Below are 14,952 nucleotides of genomic sequence, written 5' to 3' on the forward strand. Positions count from 1 at the left end.
TTAACACATTAATTTTTTAATAAATTAAATCTGTCTTGTGTTAATCACAGGCATTACAGTGAGTTAATTGACAGCCCTAGTTTTTAGCCGTCTGTGGAGAACTGAGTGTTTAAATTCAGCACCACACTGAACAGAGGCAAAGAAGGGCAGTGTTTCCTTGGAAGCCAATCGTAGTGCAATATTAAACTGTATTTTTCCAATCTCTACTGTGTGAGACTTGTGTTTTACACTGTGGCAATGCTTCACTCCCAGAGCCATAGGACATAACAATATCATACTTCAGTGTTTATTGAAAATAAATACCCCCAAAATACCAAGTGGATTGATAAACTGGTTTAAATCAGTAAAAACCTAACTCTTTAGGAAAAAACCCACCAGCCAGTGAAAATGTGAACATGATTTATAGCATATAGACTGCCAGTCATCAGATTTTAATGAATTTCAGTCCCTTTATGAGGTGGTTCTTTTGAATGATCTTTGTTGATAGTTTGGGTATCTTAACGTCTGTAGCTCTTGGTCAGTGTGAGTATACTCATTTATTGCTTGGGTTATGATAGCACACAGAGGACCAAATCAAGGTCTGGGGGCCACCTTGTGCTAGGTGCTATGCAAACACTTGTTGCTTTTTTACAACTTCATCTACTGTTCACTACATTGTATAGTAAGTATGGATGGGCACAAGCTGCAAAGTTTGGTTTCTGAGCCATATCATAAGATGTACGACTGTGGGGATTTGGTTTGAGCCTGTCTCTTAAGCCAATAGCTTCTTACTTCTTTCTTTCTTACCTCTTCTATACAAATAACTGTCCCATCCCCCCCCCAAGTGAAATCTGTTACTTCCAGAGGCCACTGTTAGCATGTTCTTACTTCCTCTTGGGGAAGGAAAGAGCTTTATATTGCCTGTATGTTAATCACACGGATTACTTGCATTTTCAGGGTCTGAGGAGCTGTGAGGTAGCAAAATGTATTGGAAGAAAAGTGGGTGACTTGAACAGCACCGCTTGCGTGTGTACAGCTAAATGGGAGTGTATGTGTTTACACAGGATAAGGGCACAGGAGTGCTTATAACTGTGAGTTGCCTCTATCTTCCACTGTTACACCATAAAACTATAAAAAGTCTTTGGCTGCTTCTGTCTTGGAAGCTGTGTGGCAAGGAAAGAGTTAACTCTTTGTGCTTGTTGAAGGTTGTGTCATAAATCCATCTGCATATTGTGTTTGTGAGTAAAGACTGGGTATTTGATTATAAGGCTTCCCGCCACCAGGTGGCATATGTTAGACATGTTACGAGCTTGCCGTTCTGATGTTGCCTCTGCCCTGCACAGGGAAGATTTACTTTTCGTTTGAGATGAACCCAGGTTCTGTGCTGAAATTCCTCAGCAGCTGGGTTACTTGGAGGCCTCTCGCTCTTATTGCTGTCTCAGTGGAGATGCGGCATTATGCCAACACAGCTATTTTCATGAGCCAAGGAGCCAGAGCCTCAAGTCTCACTGACTTGACGTGCATTTGACTGTAGTTGCACATGACAGGTTTGGGCTCAAGTTAGTAATATTGCTCCTCCTATAGCTTTTTTTTTTTGTATTCTTCTTCTAAAAATGTGTCCATCTGACAAGGGTTAAGGAGAGGAGTGGTGAGACCAAAAGGGCCATGTTTGCTCCTGCACAGCACCAAAAGCAAGATTCAGAACCCTCCCCTCTGTCTCGGCTGGGAAGTTGCCATGGGGCCCAGCAATTCAAAATGGCGCAGGATGCCATCTGCCACTGCCCCAGGCCCTTTAACGTACCACCAGAGCAGTGTGGCATCATGTTCCAGGCAGCTGTGAGGGCTGCAGGGAGGCTGGGGAGAGGTTTGGGGGGTACAGCACAGGACTGAGGGCTGGCTGCCCACAGCCCCACCCTGCTGCCCCAGGCCACACCTCTTCCAGGCATGTGAAGCCCCCCCACCATTGCCCAGGGGCTCAGTGAAGCTGTCAGCCCCACTGTAATGATCATATGTGGTGACAGGTCGAACTGAGTGTCATCACCTTCCTGCCGCTTGACTACATGGCCCATGAATTCATGTGATCTGCAAGTAGCCGTGGATTAGCACTGGAGAGAGAATTGATCCATACACAAACGGAGATGCAGTTTCTGCTGCTGATGTTGATTGCAAGGGTGCCAGCTGTGATGAGGCTTTTACTGATTTGGTGACCTGTCCAGTAGCAACTGAACTGAGATCAGCAAAACACACTGGAGCATAAGCAGGTTTTAGTTTCATACCTACTTATTTTTCTTGCCACATGTGGAACTGGTGGACCACAAAACACTGACTGGTCCATGTATTTCTCAATGGGGTGAAGTTATCAGAGGGGGAAGGGTAAATTTTTCAAAAATTTTGTAGGTGCTTAAGTCCCATTTTTAGAAGTGAATTAGGCACTTAGAAGATTGAGTCTGTCTCTTTTGAAAATGAGGCTGAAGCTCCTAAGTCATTTAAGCACCCGTAAACTTCACCTGGGTTTTTTTTGTTTTGTTTTTTAAACAATCTTCATATAGTCTGTATATTGCTTTGCTGCTGGATATTAAATAAATGTTCATTTGTGCCTCATGAAACTTTTTAAAGGGGTTGTTACTGATTTGGGCCCAAACTAATGTGTAAACAGATTGGGTGGGCTTTACTGTATGCCTATATTTTCACAGACAGCTTTACCTTGTGTGAGCCTGACCTTGGCAGCATTTCCAGACTCATAGCTTTACAAGGCTAAACTGCTCTTTAGAAATTTCTTTGCAGCACCAAGTCCAAACAAGTATTTTTCCTGTGTCAGGGGTATGTGTCTCATCATTACACCTATTTTGTCTAGAATAGTATTGACGAGGCCAGGCAAAGTCCTCAATCCCTCTCTATGAAAGTTTGACTTTGATACAAGATGCCACAGAAGAGGGCTGCTGCATAAAATCATGGGGAGGTTTCTGTGTAAGAATATTTTTACGTGGTAACGTTCTTCTCTCATAACAGTGTTTTGAGATCTCAAAGGAGTATTTATAAAGTCCAGAAAAAAACTTCAAAAGCAAATTACTATAAACTAACCATCAAAGACAGAGCTGCTAGCGGGGGTAAATGTATGAAGTGGTGTTAGCCCCAAGTAATCAAAAATCATGCCCAAACACCATAAGATCTTTAGCAGAGAGGTAGCCATGTTAGTCTGTAGCTTCGAGAACAAGAAGTCTTGTGGCACCTTATAGACTAACAGATGAAGCGGGTCTTTGCCCACAAAAGCTTATGCTCCAAAATATCTGCTAGCCTATAAGGTGCCACAAGACTTCTTGTTGTTCTCATAAGATCTTTGACAACCGTTAAACTATTGGATGCTGGTTGCTGAGGCCTCAGGGTCCATGCCTGTAATGTTTCCAATCCTCTCCTCCCAGCCAGGGTTAGAAACTGTAGAGGGAGGAGCAGTGTTCCCTCTAACATTTTCCATTCATGTGCAGAATAAATTTTATGTGCACCAAGGCATGTGCAGATATGCACTCATCCACAGAAACACATGCTGCCCACTGTGAGTGGCTATGAACAGTCCGCTAATCAGTGGGATGGCACCTAAATCTCTCCTGGCTGGCTGCCCAAGTACTCAGCTTACAGGGAACTCTGGTTGGTGTGAAGTTTTGTAATGAAAGCTGAGAGACTTGTAATCACATGGCTCAAGGACAAAAACCTCCAAATATTGTAAGACTCATGATTTGAGCATGAGTTAGCAACAGCGTTTAGGCGCATGTGATTGAAATGACTTGGCCAAAGACTCATAGGCTACAGCTACACGACATTCCCCTTTCGGACAAAAATGAGGCAGAAGGGTGCTTTCAAAAGCAGGGTTTCCTTTCGAATGAACCCCGTCCAGAAGGCTGTTCTGGCTTTTGAAAACAGCTCTTCGGAAGTGAGACCCTGGGAGATTATGCAAATAAAGCATGAGATTTGTAAATCTGCACTTCATTTGCATTTCTGATTGGCCACATTTGCCTTCCCCTTCCGAAAGAAGACTGTAGTGTAGCTGCAGCCATAATGAATCCATGGCAGAAGTAAGACCCGAATGCAGGAATCTTACCTTCCTCAGTTCCCTGGTCTAACAGTGTGAGATGGCCTAATCATTCCAGAGATTCAGGATGGCTTACAGAGAAGGGGATTAGAGGATAGGTTAAAGCTGAAGGAAAGAGAGGACAATCTCTCCCTGCTCCCTAAAAAATTCTGAACTGGGGTCAATTGAGATGATCATTTTGGCAGATGACCATCCAGCTGGTGCTCCATGTTACCCTTTTCCCCAGTACATGTGCCATTTATCCCAGCTGTGCAGGAGTCAATTCATCCTTCACTAAAGAATCAGCGGGTAAATTATTCTTATTAGTCTATTTCCCTCTTTCTCAGGGTGTGTGTCTTCACTACCCAGAAGATTGACCTGGTCAGGGTCAATCTTCCAGGGGTCAATTTCATGCGCTTAGTAGGGACACGCAAAATTGAACTATCAGGGTCGACAGTCGACCCCTGTATGCCTCAATATCATGAGGAGTAAGAGAGGTTGACGGAAGAGTTGCTCCCATCAATCTCCCTCTGTGAGGATGGTGGCCAGGTAAGTCAATTGTAGATACGCAATTCCAGTTACGGTACTTGCATACCTGGAATCGACTTATCTACAGTTGACTTTAAGGTCTAGTGTAGACCTCCACACACAACAATCTTTTCCGTTTGGCTTGTGGGCTTCTGTTTAATGTTAGAAGAAAATAGTTAGGTAAGGAAGCTGAAAATCATCTCAGAACTTAGGGTTTAAAGATGACAAACAATAGGAAACGTCAAAACTGTTCCTGTCACAGTAATTAAGTTCAGTACTTTGCTTCCAGTAAATCGCTGTTACGTGATCCTTTGGTGTTATATGAAACTCCACCGCATACTAAACACAGCCAGTTCTGCTATGATATATGCAGAGTTAGGGGAAAAGGAGTTATTATTTGTATTGTGGTATCCTACTACAAGACTGGCTTGTTGATCTAGGGCATGAGCCTCACTTGGGCCGCATCTACACTAGCCCCCCTCCTTTTTGGAAGGGACATGGTAAAGGAGCAAGTTGGAAAGATGCTAATGAGGCGCTGTCATGAATATGCAGTGCCTCATTAGCATAATGGTAGCTGCGTGTGATTTGAAAGCAACGCTTTTGAATATGCACCACCCGTGTAGCCGGGGGTCTTTTGAAAGGACTCCCTGTATTTCAAAAGCCCCTTCTTCCTAAAACCAAATAGGAATAAGGGGCTTTTGAAGTCCAGGAGTCCTTTTGAAAGGTTCCCATCTACCTGGGCAGTGCACGATTCGAAAGCAGCCCTTTCAAATAGCGCGCAGCTGCCATTATGCTAATGAGACACTGCATATTCATGGCAGCACCTCATTAGCATCTTCCCAACTCGCTCATTCCCATGCCCCTTCTGAAAGGAGGCGGCTAGTGTAGACGTGGACTTAAGCTTTAAGCGAGACCAGATTCAGATTCCTGACAAGCCCTGCCTTCTTTAAGCGGTAGCAGGTTTAAAACAAACAAGAGGAAGTACTTCTTCACCTGTGGAGCACCTTGCTAAATGTTGTGAAGGCCAAGAGTATAACAGTGTTCAAAAAAACTAAATAAATTCAATGAGGGACCAGGGAGGGAATCACTTTTGGATTCCCTGTTCTGATCGTTCTCTGTGGGACAACTGTCTTTGGCCTCTGTCAGAAGACTGGACCTTGGGCTAGATGGACCTTTGGTCTGACCCAGTATGGCTGTTCTTATGTTCACTCAGCTGGCCCAATCATGAATCAGGACCCCCATTGTGCTAGGTGCTGTACAACCACACAACAAAAAGGTTGTTTCGTTCTGTGGGGTGGCTGGGCTCTGGCTGGGGATAGAAGTGTGGGGTTCTAGTGCAGGAGGGTGCTCTGGGCTGGTACTAAGGGATTCAGAGGGTGTGGGGAGTGGATCAAGGCTGGGGCAGGCGTTTGGAGCCTGGGACGGGGAGTGGGACTGGCAACTCTACCTTTGAGTGAGGCCGAGTGCTCTGTCGTAACAGGAATTCATCTGCCTTCCATCAAAGGACGGGGACTGCAAGTTCTGGAATGAAGCTGGGGATGAGGGGTTTGGGATTTGAGAGGGGGCTCCAGGATGGGTTCAGAGGGCAGCAGGGGATAAGGGCTGGGGAAGGTGGTTGGGATGTGGAGTGGGGCAGGGGTGCAGGTTCCAAACAGCACTTTCCTCAAGAGCTCCTGGAAGCCAGGCAGCTCTGTGCTCAGAGCCCCCTGGCTGCCCTCACACTCAGGAGCCAGAAGCAGGGCATGCCTCTGCTCCCAGGAGCCAATGCAGCCTGCCTTAGCCATGTTCTGTTACCCCACTCTGTGCTCCCCAGAGCCGCCAGGGTCCCTTTTTGACCAAGCATTCCAATCAAAACCCAGCCACCTGGCAATCCTACCCAAGAGCCTCTCATTTTTATTCTACTTTGTGTTTACTTGCGTTGGCCTGTTACAGTGCATTGGCGTAAGAGGAAAGCGTTGACCTTGGTTAACAAATCTTGACATTCAGCTCCACAGAAATGAACCTCTGTGTAACCCTCTTCATTAAAAACACTGAGGCAGACGCCACGTTAAGCAGCTTGACAAAGTTCACAGAGCAAGACGGTGCCTAGCCAGTCACAGAATTCTGGAGGCGGCAGTCCCAGTCCTCCCCTGTAATGCATAGACCAGGGTTTCCCAAACTTTATATAGTTGGGATCCAGTTTTTTTCAGTACCTTTTTTTGCAGCCTAAAACTATAAAGACATATGAAAAACGAATACATTTCCACTGTGCTTATTATTTATTCACAATAATGATAGTCCTTTGCGATAATTTGTATATTTTCTACAGGCCGCTAATTTTTTTCCAAGAACTGGTACAGAGCCGCAGACCACACTTTGGGAAATGCTGGTCTAGACCATATGCCTTTTCCTGGGGCTTGGACCACCCCCCACTGAAATTAATAGACAACCAATGAGTTCAACGGTCTTTGGGTCAGGCTCCCCAGTGAGGGAAAGAACAGGAGTGAAATGGGGAATTTTAAAGCTAACCTGTGACTTTTGCATTTTTGGCTAGGATCAGGCTAGTAGTCATCCCAGAAGAGTCTAGCAGCCTGGGTGATAATCTACAGTTGAGACGCTTGGACCTGAATTCAAATTTGCCTCAAACCTGAAACCTTGTCAGTCTCCTCACCCCACCAAATAACTGTTCACAAGCTACAGGTAAACTGTGTGGCCCTTCCCACCTATCCTGTCTTTCATTTGCACAAGCTGGGTACCATCAGTTCAAAGCATCAGAGTTGTCAAGCAGATGGTCAGAACCTGAGGAGCCAACAAACAGCCACTGTGGGCCTTGGGGCAATGGGGGAGAGGGACCCAGCACTGCCGGGATGGGGCCTTGGCAGTCACTCTGAGTGCCGCCAGGACCATGGCGCTGGGCCTCTCACAGCTGTGCCAGTCGGAGCACTTCAAAGGGGATTGGAGCTCTGGGCACTGCTGAAGGAGCAGCAGCGTTGGCAGCCAGAGTTCTAGGCCCCCTTGAAAAGCAGGGGCCCAAAGCAACTGCTCCCTTCCCCTCTCCCCATCAGCAGGCCTGGTCAGAACACATACAATAGCCATTTCCCATGTTAGCCTACAGCAATTACATTTCAAGGAATGCTAATTGATGGGAGTCTATTGCTAATGGGGGGCCAGTAAGAGACTTACAAGCAGGAGACGCTGTGGCATGACCCAGCCCCTGACTTTCAAACCTGCCCTGTACAGCGTCACATGCACAAAGGCTGGCTGCATCTATGGAACAGTGTCACACTTCAACAAAGCTAGCGCAGGCATTTAACACCGCATCGCTCATTGCTCAAAGAGAAGCCTAGCAGATGTCTTGGGCTGGGACACAGTATTGCTGAAAGAAGGGGCACAGGGCCTATTTATTATTCCAGCCTCTTAGTGTTTGGCACAGCTGTTTCATTCACCTTGACAACAGCAGGCAGCTGAAAACCCCAAGACCCTTCCACACAACAAACTTGCTGCAGGAACTTGCCGTCTGAGTCTGGTGTGAGGTAACAGGAGGTTAGGTTGGCACAATGCCTGCGTCACACTTGCATCTGCCAGTGAGGCAGTAAGCCTTTTCAGTGGGCTCTGATAAATGAATTCAGGGCATTGTTTACCCAGTAGGGAAGTTTTATTCCTTCTCCAATGTCTAGACCACATGAACAGCTAGCCCACTTCAGGTCAGTGCGAAAAGCAATTAGGCTGGCAGTAACTGCTTTTTAAGTGACCATGGGTTCTATAGAACATTGATTTAATGTTAATTAAAGTCTGAATTTTAAGAGCCCCTGGTAGGATCCGGCACCTGAAATTAATCTTGCCTCAATGACCAGCCAGAAGCAATCTGAACAATTTGCAAATGAACTGGAAAATCTGAGCTGGATGCCTCAGAGGGCAAATGATGTGTTAGGAGCAATCGGGCCCATAGAATGGGGTTGCTGGGGAGAGGGGCAAAGCAATTGCCTTGGATTCTGGTGATTTAAAAGGGCCTGGAGTTCCCAGCCACCATCACCACAACTGCAGCGGTGGCAGAACCCCAGCCTTTAAATCACCACTGAAGCCGTCGGTGGAGCTGAAGGGAGACTACCCCACACCCACCCCTTCCACCTGAGGCACCACCTCTTCTAGGAGCAGGGAACCAGACTTCCCCCCCCTGGCAATTCTGTCAGCCCCTCTGGTGACATTTACTGAGTATGGTTATTTGCAGACTATCAGCTCATCCTAAATAACCCGATGTCCTCTTCTTGCTGTTTGCTTTATTTTTAAAACTTTGCAAGTCAATTTAGGGCTGCCGAACGTGCAGGCCTATTTGACCTCCAGCTGAAATGACCCAGAAGGGACAGTGGGGGTGGAATGTGTCTAACTGGCTGACCAATCGGCTGTACAAGAGTAGGAACAGGGGTGCATAGAATAGCAGTGGTGATGGATAATTTTCTGAATGTGAGGTCCTGGAGTGACTCTGTAACCAAAAGAGCTAATATTATCCTGGGACATGTAAACAGGGGAATTCATGAGTAGGAGTGTTATTTTAGCTCTGTATTTGGTGCTGCTGAGAGCACTGTTGGAATACTTTGTCTAGTTCAGGTGCTTGCTATTGAAGAAGGCCACTGATAAACTGGAGTGTGCTTAGGGAGAGATTAAAGGTTGAGGCAAACGTTTTGTAGTCATTACCTTAAAAATCTCAACCTGTTTACCTCAACAAAGAGAAGGTTTAGATTGTAATCAAGTCACCTCTATAGCAAGCATGTCAAATATCTGGCACCCTCAGATTTTTTTTTTTTTTTGCAGTCCTGGGGCTGGGAGCTGGCTGGATGTGGAGCCCCGATGGCAACACCAGCCCCAAGGACCAGGTGGGGCTGGTGAAACCCCCGCAACCCCAGGACTGGGAGCCTGGACAGGAGCTCCAGCCCTGGAGACCCAGCCAGGGGAACCTCAGCAGCCCCGGGGCTGGATGCTGGCCCAGCCGCGGAGCCCCGCCTGGCAGTTCTAGCTCCGGGGACCCAGACAGAGGGAACCCTAGCAGCTCCAATCCTGGGGACCCAGACAGAGCTGGGGAACCCTGGCAGCCCTAGAGCTGGGAACTGGCTAGATGCAGAGTACCTTACACTTATATTTAAATTGTAAATTCTGTATGAGAAAATAACAATTTTACACATCACTTTTTATTAGCTGTTAATAAAATTATAAAACAATAAAATTCATATTAAGTATTAAATTCTCAATTAAAATTATTGTATTATATTCAAACAAGACCTGAAAATTATTCTGAAATATACCTAACCTATAATAATAAACAATTATGACCTTCTGATAGAAGTACCTTTTCTTTGGTGGGCCTGAAAGCTATATGTTTTTGTTTGTGCAGCCCTCAGTAGGCTGTGAGTTTGACTTGCTTGATGTATCAGTATCTACTTGGGGAACAAATATTTATCAATGGGCTTTCTGATCTAGCAGAGAAAGATAGAACACCTTCCAATGGTTGCGGGTGAAAGCAAGATAAACTGGAAATAAGGCACACATTTTCAACAGGGAGGCTTTTGAGCTACAGACACACAGAAGAGTAATGACATCTCTCAGGAGTGTGAAAAATCCACACCTCTGAGCAATATAGTTATACTGCCCTAACCCCATGTGTAGACAGCACTGTATCAATGTAGCTGCTGCTGTCCCACCTTCAATCTCTTTAGAAGGAACAGAGTTAAAAACAGTGGCCAAGTTCAAGTACCTTGGCAGAGTGATAGCCAATGATTGCTCCCTCGACAAAGAACTCAATGCCAGGAACTGCAAGGCCAACCAGGCACTGGGACATCTGAGAGCACGAGTGTTGAATCAGCACAATATCGGCCAGTCCGCTAAACTGAAAGTTTACAAGGCTGTAGTCCTGACCAGTCTCCTGTATGGGTGTGAAACCTGGCCCTTGTACAGAAAATATGTGAAACTGCTGGAGCACTTCCACACACACAGCCTGAGGTCAATACTGCACATTTGATGGCAGGACAGTCACAAACCTAGAAGTCCTTGACAGAGGAGGAACCACAAGCACTGAAGCCATGATTCTGAAAGTCCAGCTTCACTGGACAGGGCACGTCATACGAGTGGAGGAGTCAAGAATCCCTAAACAACTCCTCTATAGTGAGCTCTCCCAGGGCAAAAGGAATCAATATAGGCCTTGCAAGAGGTATAAAGACTGCATGAAGGCCAACATTGCTCATGCTGGATTAGAGCAGCATGCAGAAGACCAAACAGGCCGTCATGCTCTCGTATGACACGCGTATGACAACTTCCAAGAGCAGCGATGCATATGTCTGATTGATGCTCGTCAGAAGAGAAACGCAAAAGCAGCAGCCGCACCGACAGAGCCAGGACAATTCCCTTGCCCCTACTGTGAACGCCGATGCCATTCAAGGCTTGGACGCCTCAGCCACATGTGTGTCCATAACCAATGAGCCTGTGCAAGCTCAAGAAGTCATTGTCGGACACGATGGACTACCAAGAGATCAATGGGAGAGATTCTCTTGCCAACACAGCTATGATCTCTTAGGGATATGTATCAATTGTGCTGGTGAGAGCCCTTCTGTCGGGGTAGAACCATCTTTATTAACGTGTTGCTATAGAGCTGTATGGGAAGACAAACCTTACTCAATTTTTGTTGTAATAAGCTTATTTATTACAATGATCTATAGCCCAGTAACACACCATTGCTCCCTCCCTGTTCCTTTGAACCCTATAAATTGAGAGGTGTTAATGGGCCGCTTCACATTTAATATGCATTAAATGCTCATGCTAAATAATCCGTTCCATCTTGTATTTCAGTGACATAGGGTTCCAGGTGTCTGATTTTCAGCTGGAATGCCCAGTCAGAAAGGGACACCGGTGTCTCCAGTCAGCTCTGTTGACAGGGACATTAAAGTACAGTAAGGACTAAGGCAGGGTGCCTGCCTGCCTTGGCTCTGCACGGTTCTTGGAAGCAGTATCATATCCCCGTCTGGCTCCCTCACATAGCGACTGCCCAGGGTTCTGCACTTTGTTCCCATCCCACATGCTGGCTCTGCAACTTCCATTGGCTGGGAACTGAGGCTAAGGGGAGCAGCAGGGGCAGCACCAGTGGATGTAGCCTCAGATACTTTCACCAGCCAGTTCCACTGGGTTAGTGTATAAGCCAGGAAAGATCCCCATTACAATATGAGACCAATCCCTGCTTTACATAGGGGAACCAAGAAGAAAAGGGAACACTGAAGGACAATTCATGGCTGTGCTATCAACCAACAAACCAGCAAAGTGCAGGAGGAATGAGAAGTGACGTCTCACAGCTGGTGCAGCTAAGGTCAGCCCTTACACTTACATTTCTTACACTCCCGCAAGGTAATGGCTTGTCCAGTCATTTGCAACGCCTGCATGCCTCCGCTCTCCTCCGGACACATAATCTGCAAACTCCAGCCAAGATTGGCTGCTGAGGAGTCAGCCCACATCTTCCTAGATTGAAACTTGAGACTCGCCAAGACCAAATGTCAGATGCTGTTTAGCTGGATGAATAGTAACAGTCACTAACAGCAAACTTGGCTCTCTGCTGTTTAGTCACAAGCAGCATTCAAGGTCTCCGTCTTACACAGGATCCTTGGGAAGATGGGATTAATGAAGCACACAATGGGATCATTTGGTCTTTGCTGGCAACACTCATGGAAAAGCTGCTGTTACAATATTCTGTTGGGAAAGTGCCATCACGCCCCCTCTTTGTCCAACCCCTCTGTGTTCCTTTTTCTGACATCTGGATGCTAAACTACAGACAAGAAGAAAGGACAAGACACATGTAATAGTGATTTTTGCAGCAAAAGGCGAAGCAATAGAAACATGGGCTGGTTTCTAGACTCCTTATTCCCAGGTTTTAACCCTGCAGTCTCTGTAGATCTCTAAATGACATCTAGTTGCAATCATTTGTAGGGGAAGGGACAACTGTTAGGTGCCTATGTTTTTTCTATTAACATTTTGTCCTATATTGCATCTTATATCTGAGTGCTCAGAGTGGTTTGAATATAATTATGCCTCACAACACTCATCTGAGGTTATATTACTGTACCTCTTATACAGAGAAGGTAAATAGCCTCATGGAGTAGCTGTAACTATTAATGTAACTAATGTTAGTCTGTAACTTCACAAAAACAAGCAGTCCTGTAGCACCTTAAAGACTAACAATGTTATGCATTAGGGCTGTGTCTCCATCATCAAGTGTTTTTCAGAAAAGCTGGGACTTTATACAAAAAAACCAAAAAGCATGGAGTGTCCACACACAAAATGTGCTCTTTTGCTCTGAAATCAAAAGAGCATGGCCCCTTTTCTGGCAGCCCTCTTCTCCTCCCTGATGAAGGAAATCACCTTTTTCTGAAAGATTCTTTTGAAAAAAAGTGTGTGTCGATGCTCTGCAGCCCCTTCTTTCAAAAGAGCAGGGGCTGTGTGGGCGTTCTCAGTCAAAAAAGTGGATCGATCTTTCAATCCACTGGTTGTGTGTGGATGCGATCTTTCCAAAGAAGTGTTTTTGGAAGATTTCTTCCTGAAGAACTTCTTTCAAAGGATTGGTCTAGTGTAGACAGAGCCTTGGTAATGAGTTTTTGTGGGTAAGACCCACTGCATCAGATATGGAGCAAAAATAATATCCAGTGTTTATACAGTTTATAAACTGAGGCATGCATGCATTGCAATGTATATACAGAAGAGTCTTTCACATCCAGGATTCTGTCATCTGGAACTCAAATAACTGGCATTTTACCCATCAGTAAATTTTAGTTAGATTTTCCATAAATACAGTATAGTGAAAGTAAATACAGCAAATACAGTACAATTTTACAGTGTACAATACTACTGTTGTTGGTAAATAAAGTACTCCGCATACATTTGCTTGTTTCTTAGTATCTAATCTTGTTTTTCTTTAGAGTTATGCATTGTTAGGTATACCTCTCTATTATCCAGGATATTTGAATATCTGGCAACCGCCTGGTCCCGGGGCTGCTGGATAGGAAAGAGTTTATTGTACTATATAAACCCTGGATACTTATATTTGCTTCAGATCTGATGAAGTGGGTGTTACCCACGAAAGCTTAGTACCCAATAAATTGTTAGTCTTTAAGGTACTACAGGATTGCTTGTTTTTATAGAGACGGTGACTGGGTCACAGATAAGGAACTTTCCCCAAGATCCTGAAGCAAACCAGTGGCAGAGCGAGACTAGAACTCGGCAGTGTCTGCCCACCATTCAACCCACCTCCTCTTTGCTGAGCCGAGGAAGGGTCATTCCCGGAGGTGCAGCCCACCTCTTCTCTCTTTCCCATACCCCACTGGCCTGACTACATCTGCAGATCACGCCGGCTGTCCTTCAGGTGTATTGGAGTCAAACAAAGTTCCAAGGGAGATACCCTTAGGAGAGTGCTGAAATCTCTTCATCAGGCACACTGATGAGAGGAGCAAAGCTGGCAGTTGTCCTAGAGCCTTGCAAGTCAAAGGGGACCAGAGCGCTGAGGGCTGGATGGGGAGGGGTGCACTGTGCTCTGGGCAGTGTTCCATACCTGTCCCAGACCTTACCCCTTCCAAGACTGCAGAGCCAGGTTCCTCTCCTCCACACTGCTCAGGGGCCCACAGAGGTTGCTGGCTCCCCTGCGTACTGTACAGCAAATCAGTGACATGCAGGAACCGTGTAACAAAGTAAATAGTAGGATGAGGTGAGCTGTGTAGGTATTAAATCTAGAGCAGAACTCTGGGGATGGCTGACACCCTGTACAGAATGTTCTATTTACTAAACAATAATAATAATTAAACTTCATCATATCCCCGCAGGGAAGAGAAAATAACTTTATCTCCGTTTGCTGATGGGGAAACTGAGACACAAAGTACAACACTTTGATGCTTTTCCTTTACTATTAACTGAAGGGTAAATAGAAATAGAGTGACATTCAGGCAGTTTCATGGCAATTTCGTATCCTATTGAGTTAATAGAGTAGCAGTTCCACCTGCCAATTTAAAGATCCAGTGCCCCAAATTGTGTGGCACATATTAGTGTAGGGATCTTTAATGAACAACTCTTCAAGGATGTTCACGCAGCATCCTAGCAGCCAATGCCTAGGACTAAAGGACGTTTTCAGCAGTATAGTAAACATTGATTTCTAGGACTTTGGATTCAGGCCATAATGAATTAGCACTTCCTGATTCCCATAAGCCTGGAAATAAGATTTAGCTGAACATGGAATGGGAATCGGATGCTACTGTATATGCATCTTTTCCCACTGAAATCTTGGTTACACAGGGTTCCCAAAAGTTCTTCCACTGTCAAGGCTCTTATAACTGATGTTACAGACTTCCCTGCCTGTAGAGATCCTGCAAGCAACAAGGTGTGTAATT

Source organism: Carettochelys insculpta, chromosome 5, assembly GCF_033958435.1.
Source record: "Carettochelys insculpta isolate YL-2023 chromosome 5, ASM3395843v1, whole genome shotgun sequence".
Classification (NCBI taxonomy): Eukaryota; Metazoa; Chordata; order Testudines; family Carettochelyidae; genus Carettochelys; species Carettochelys insculpta.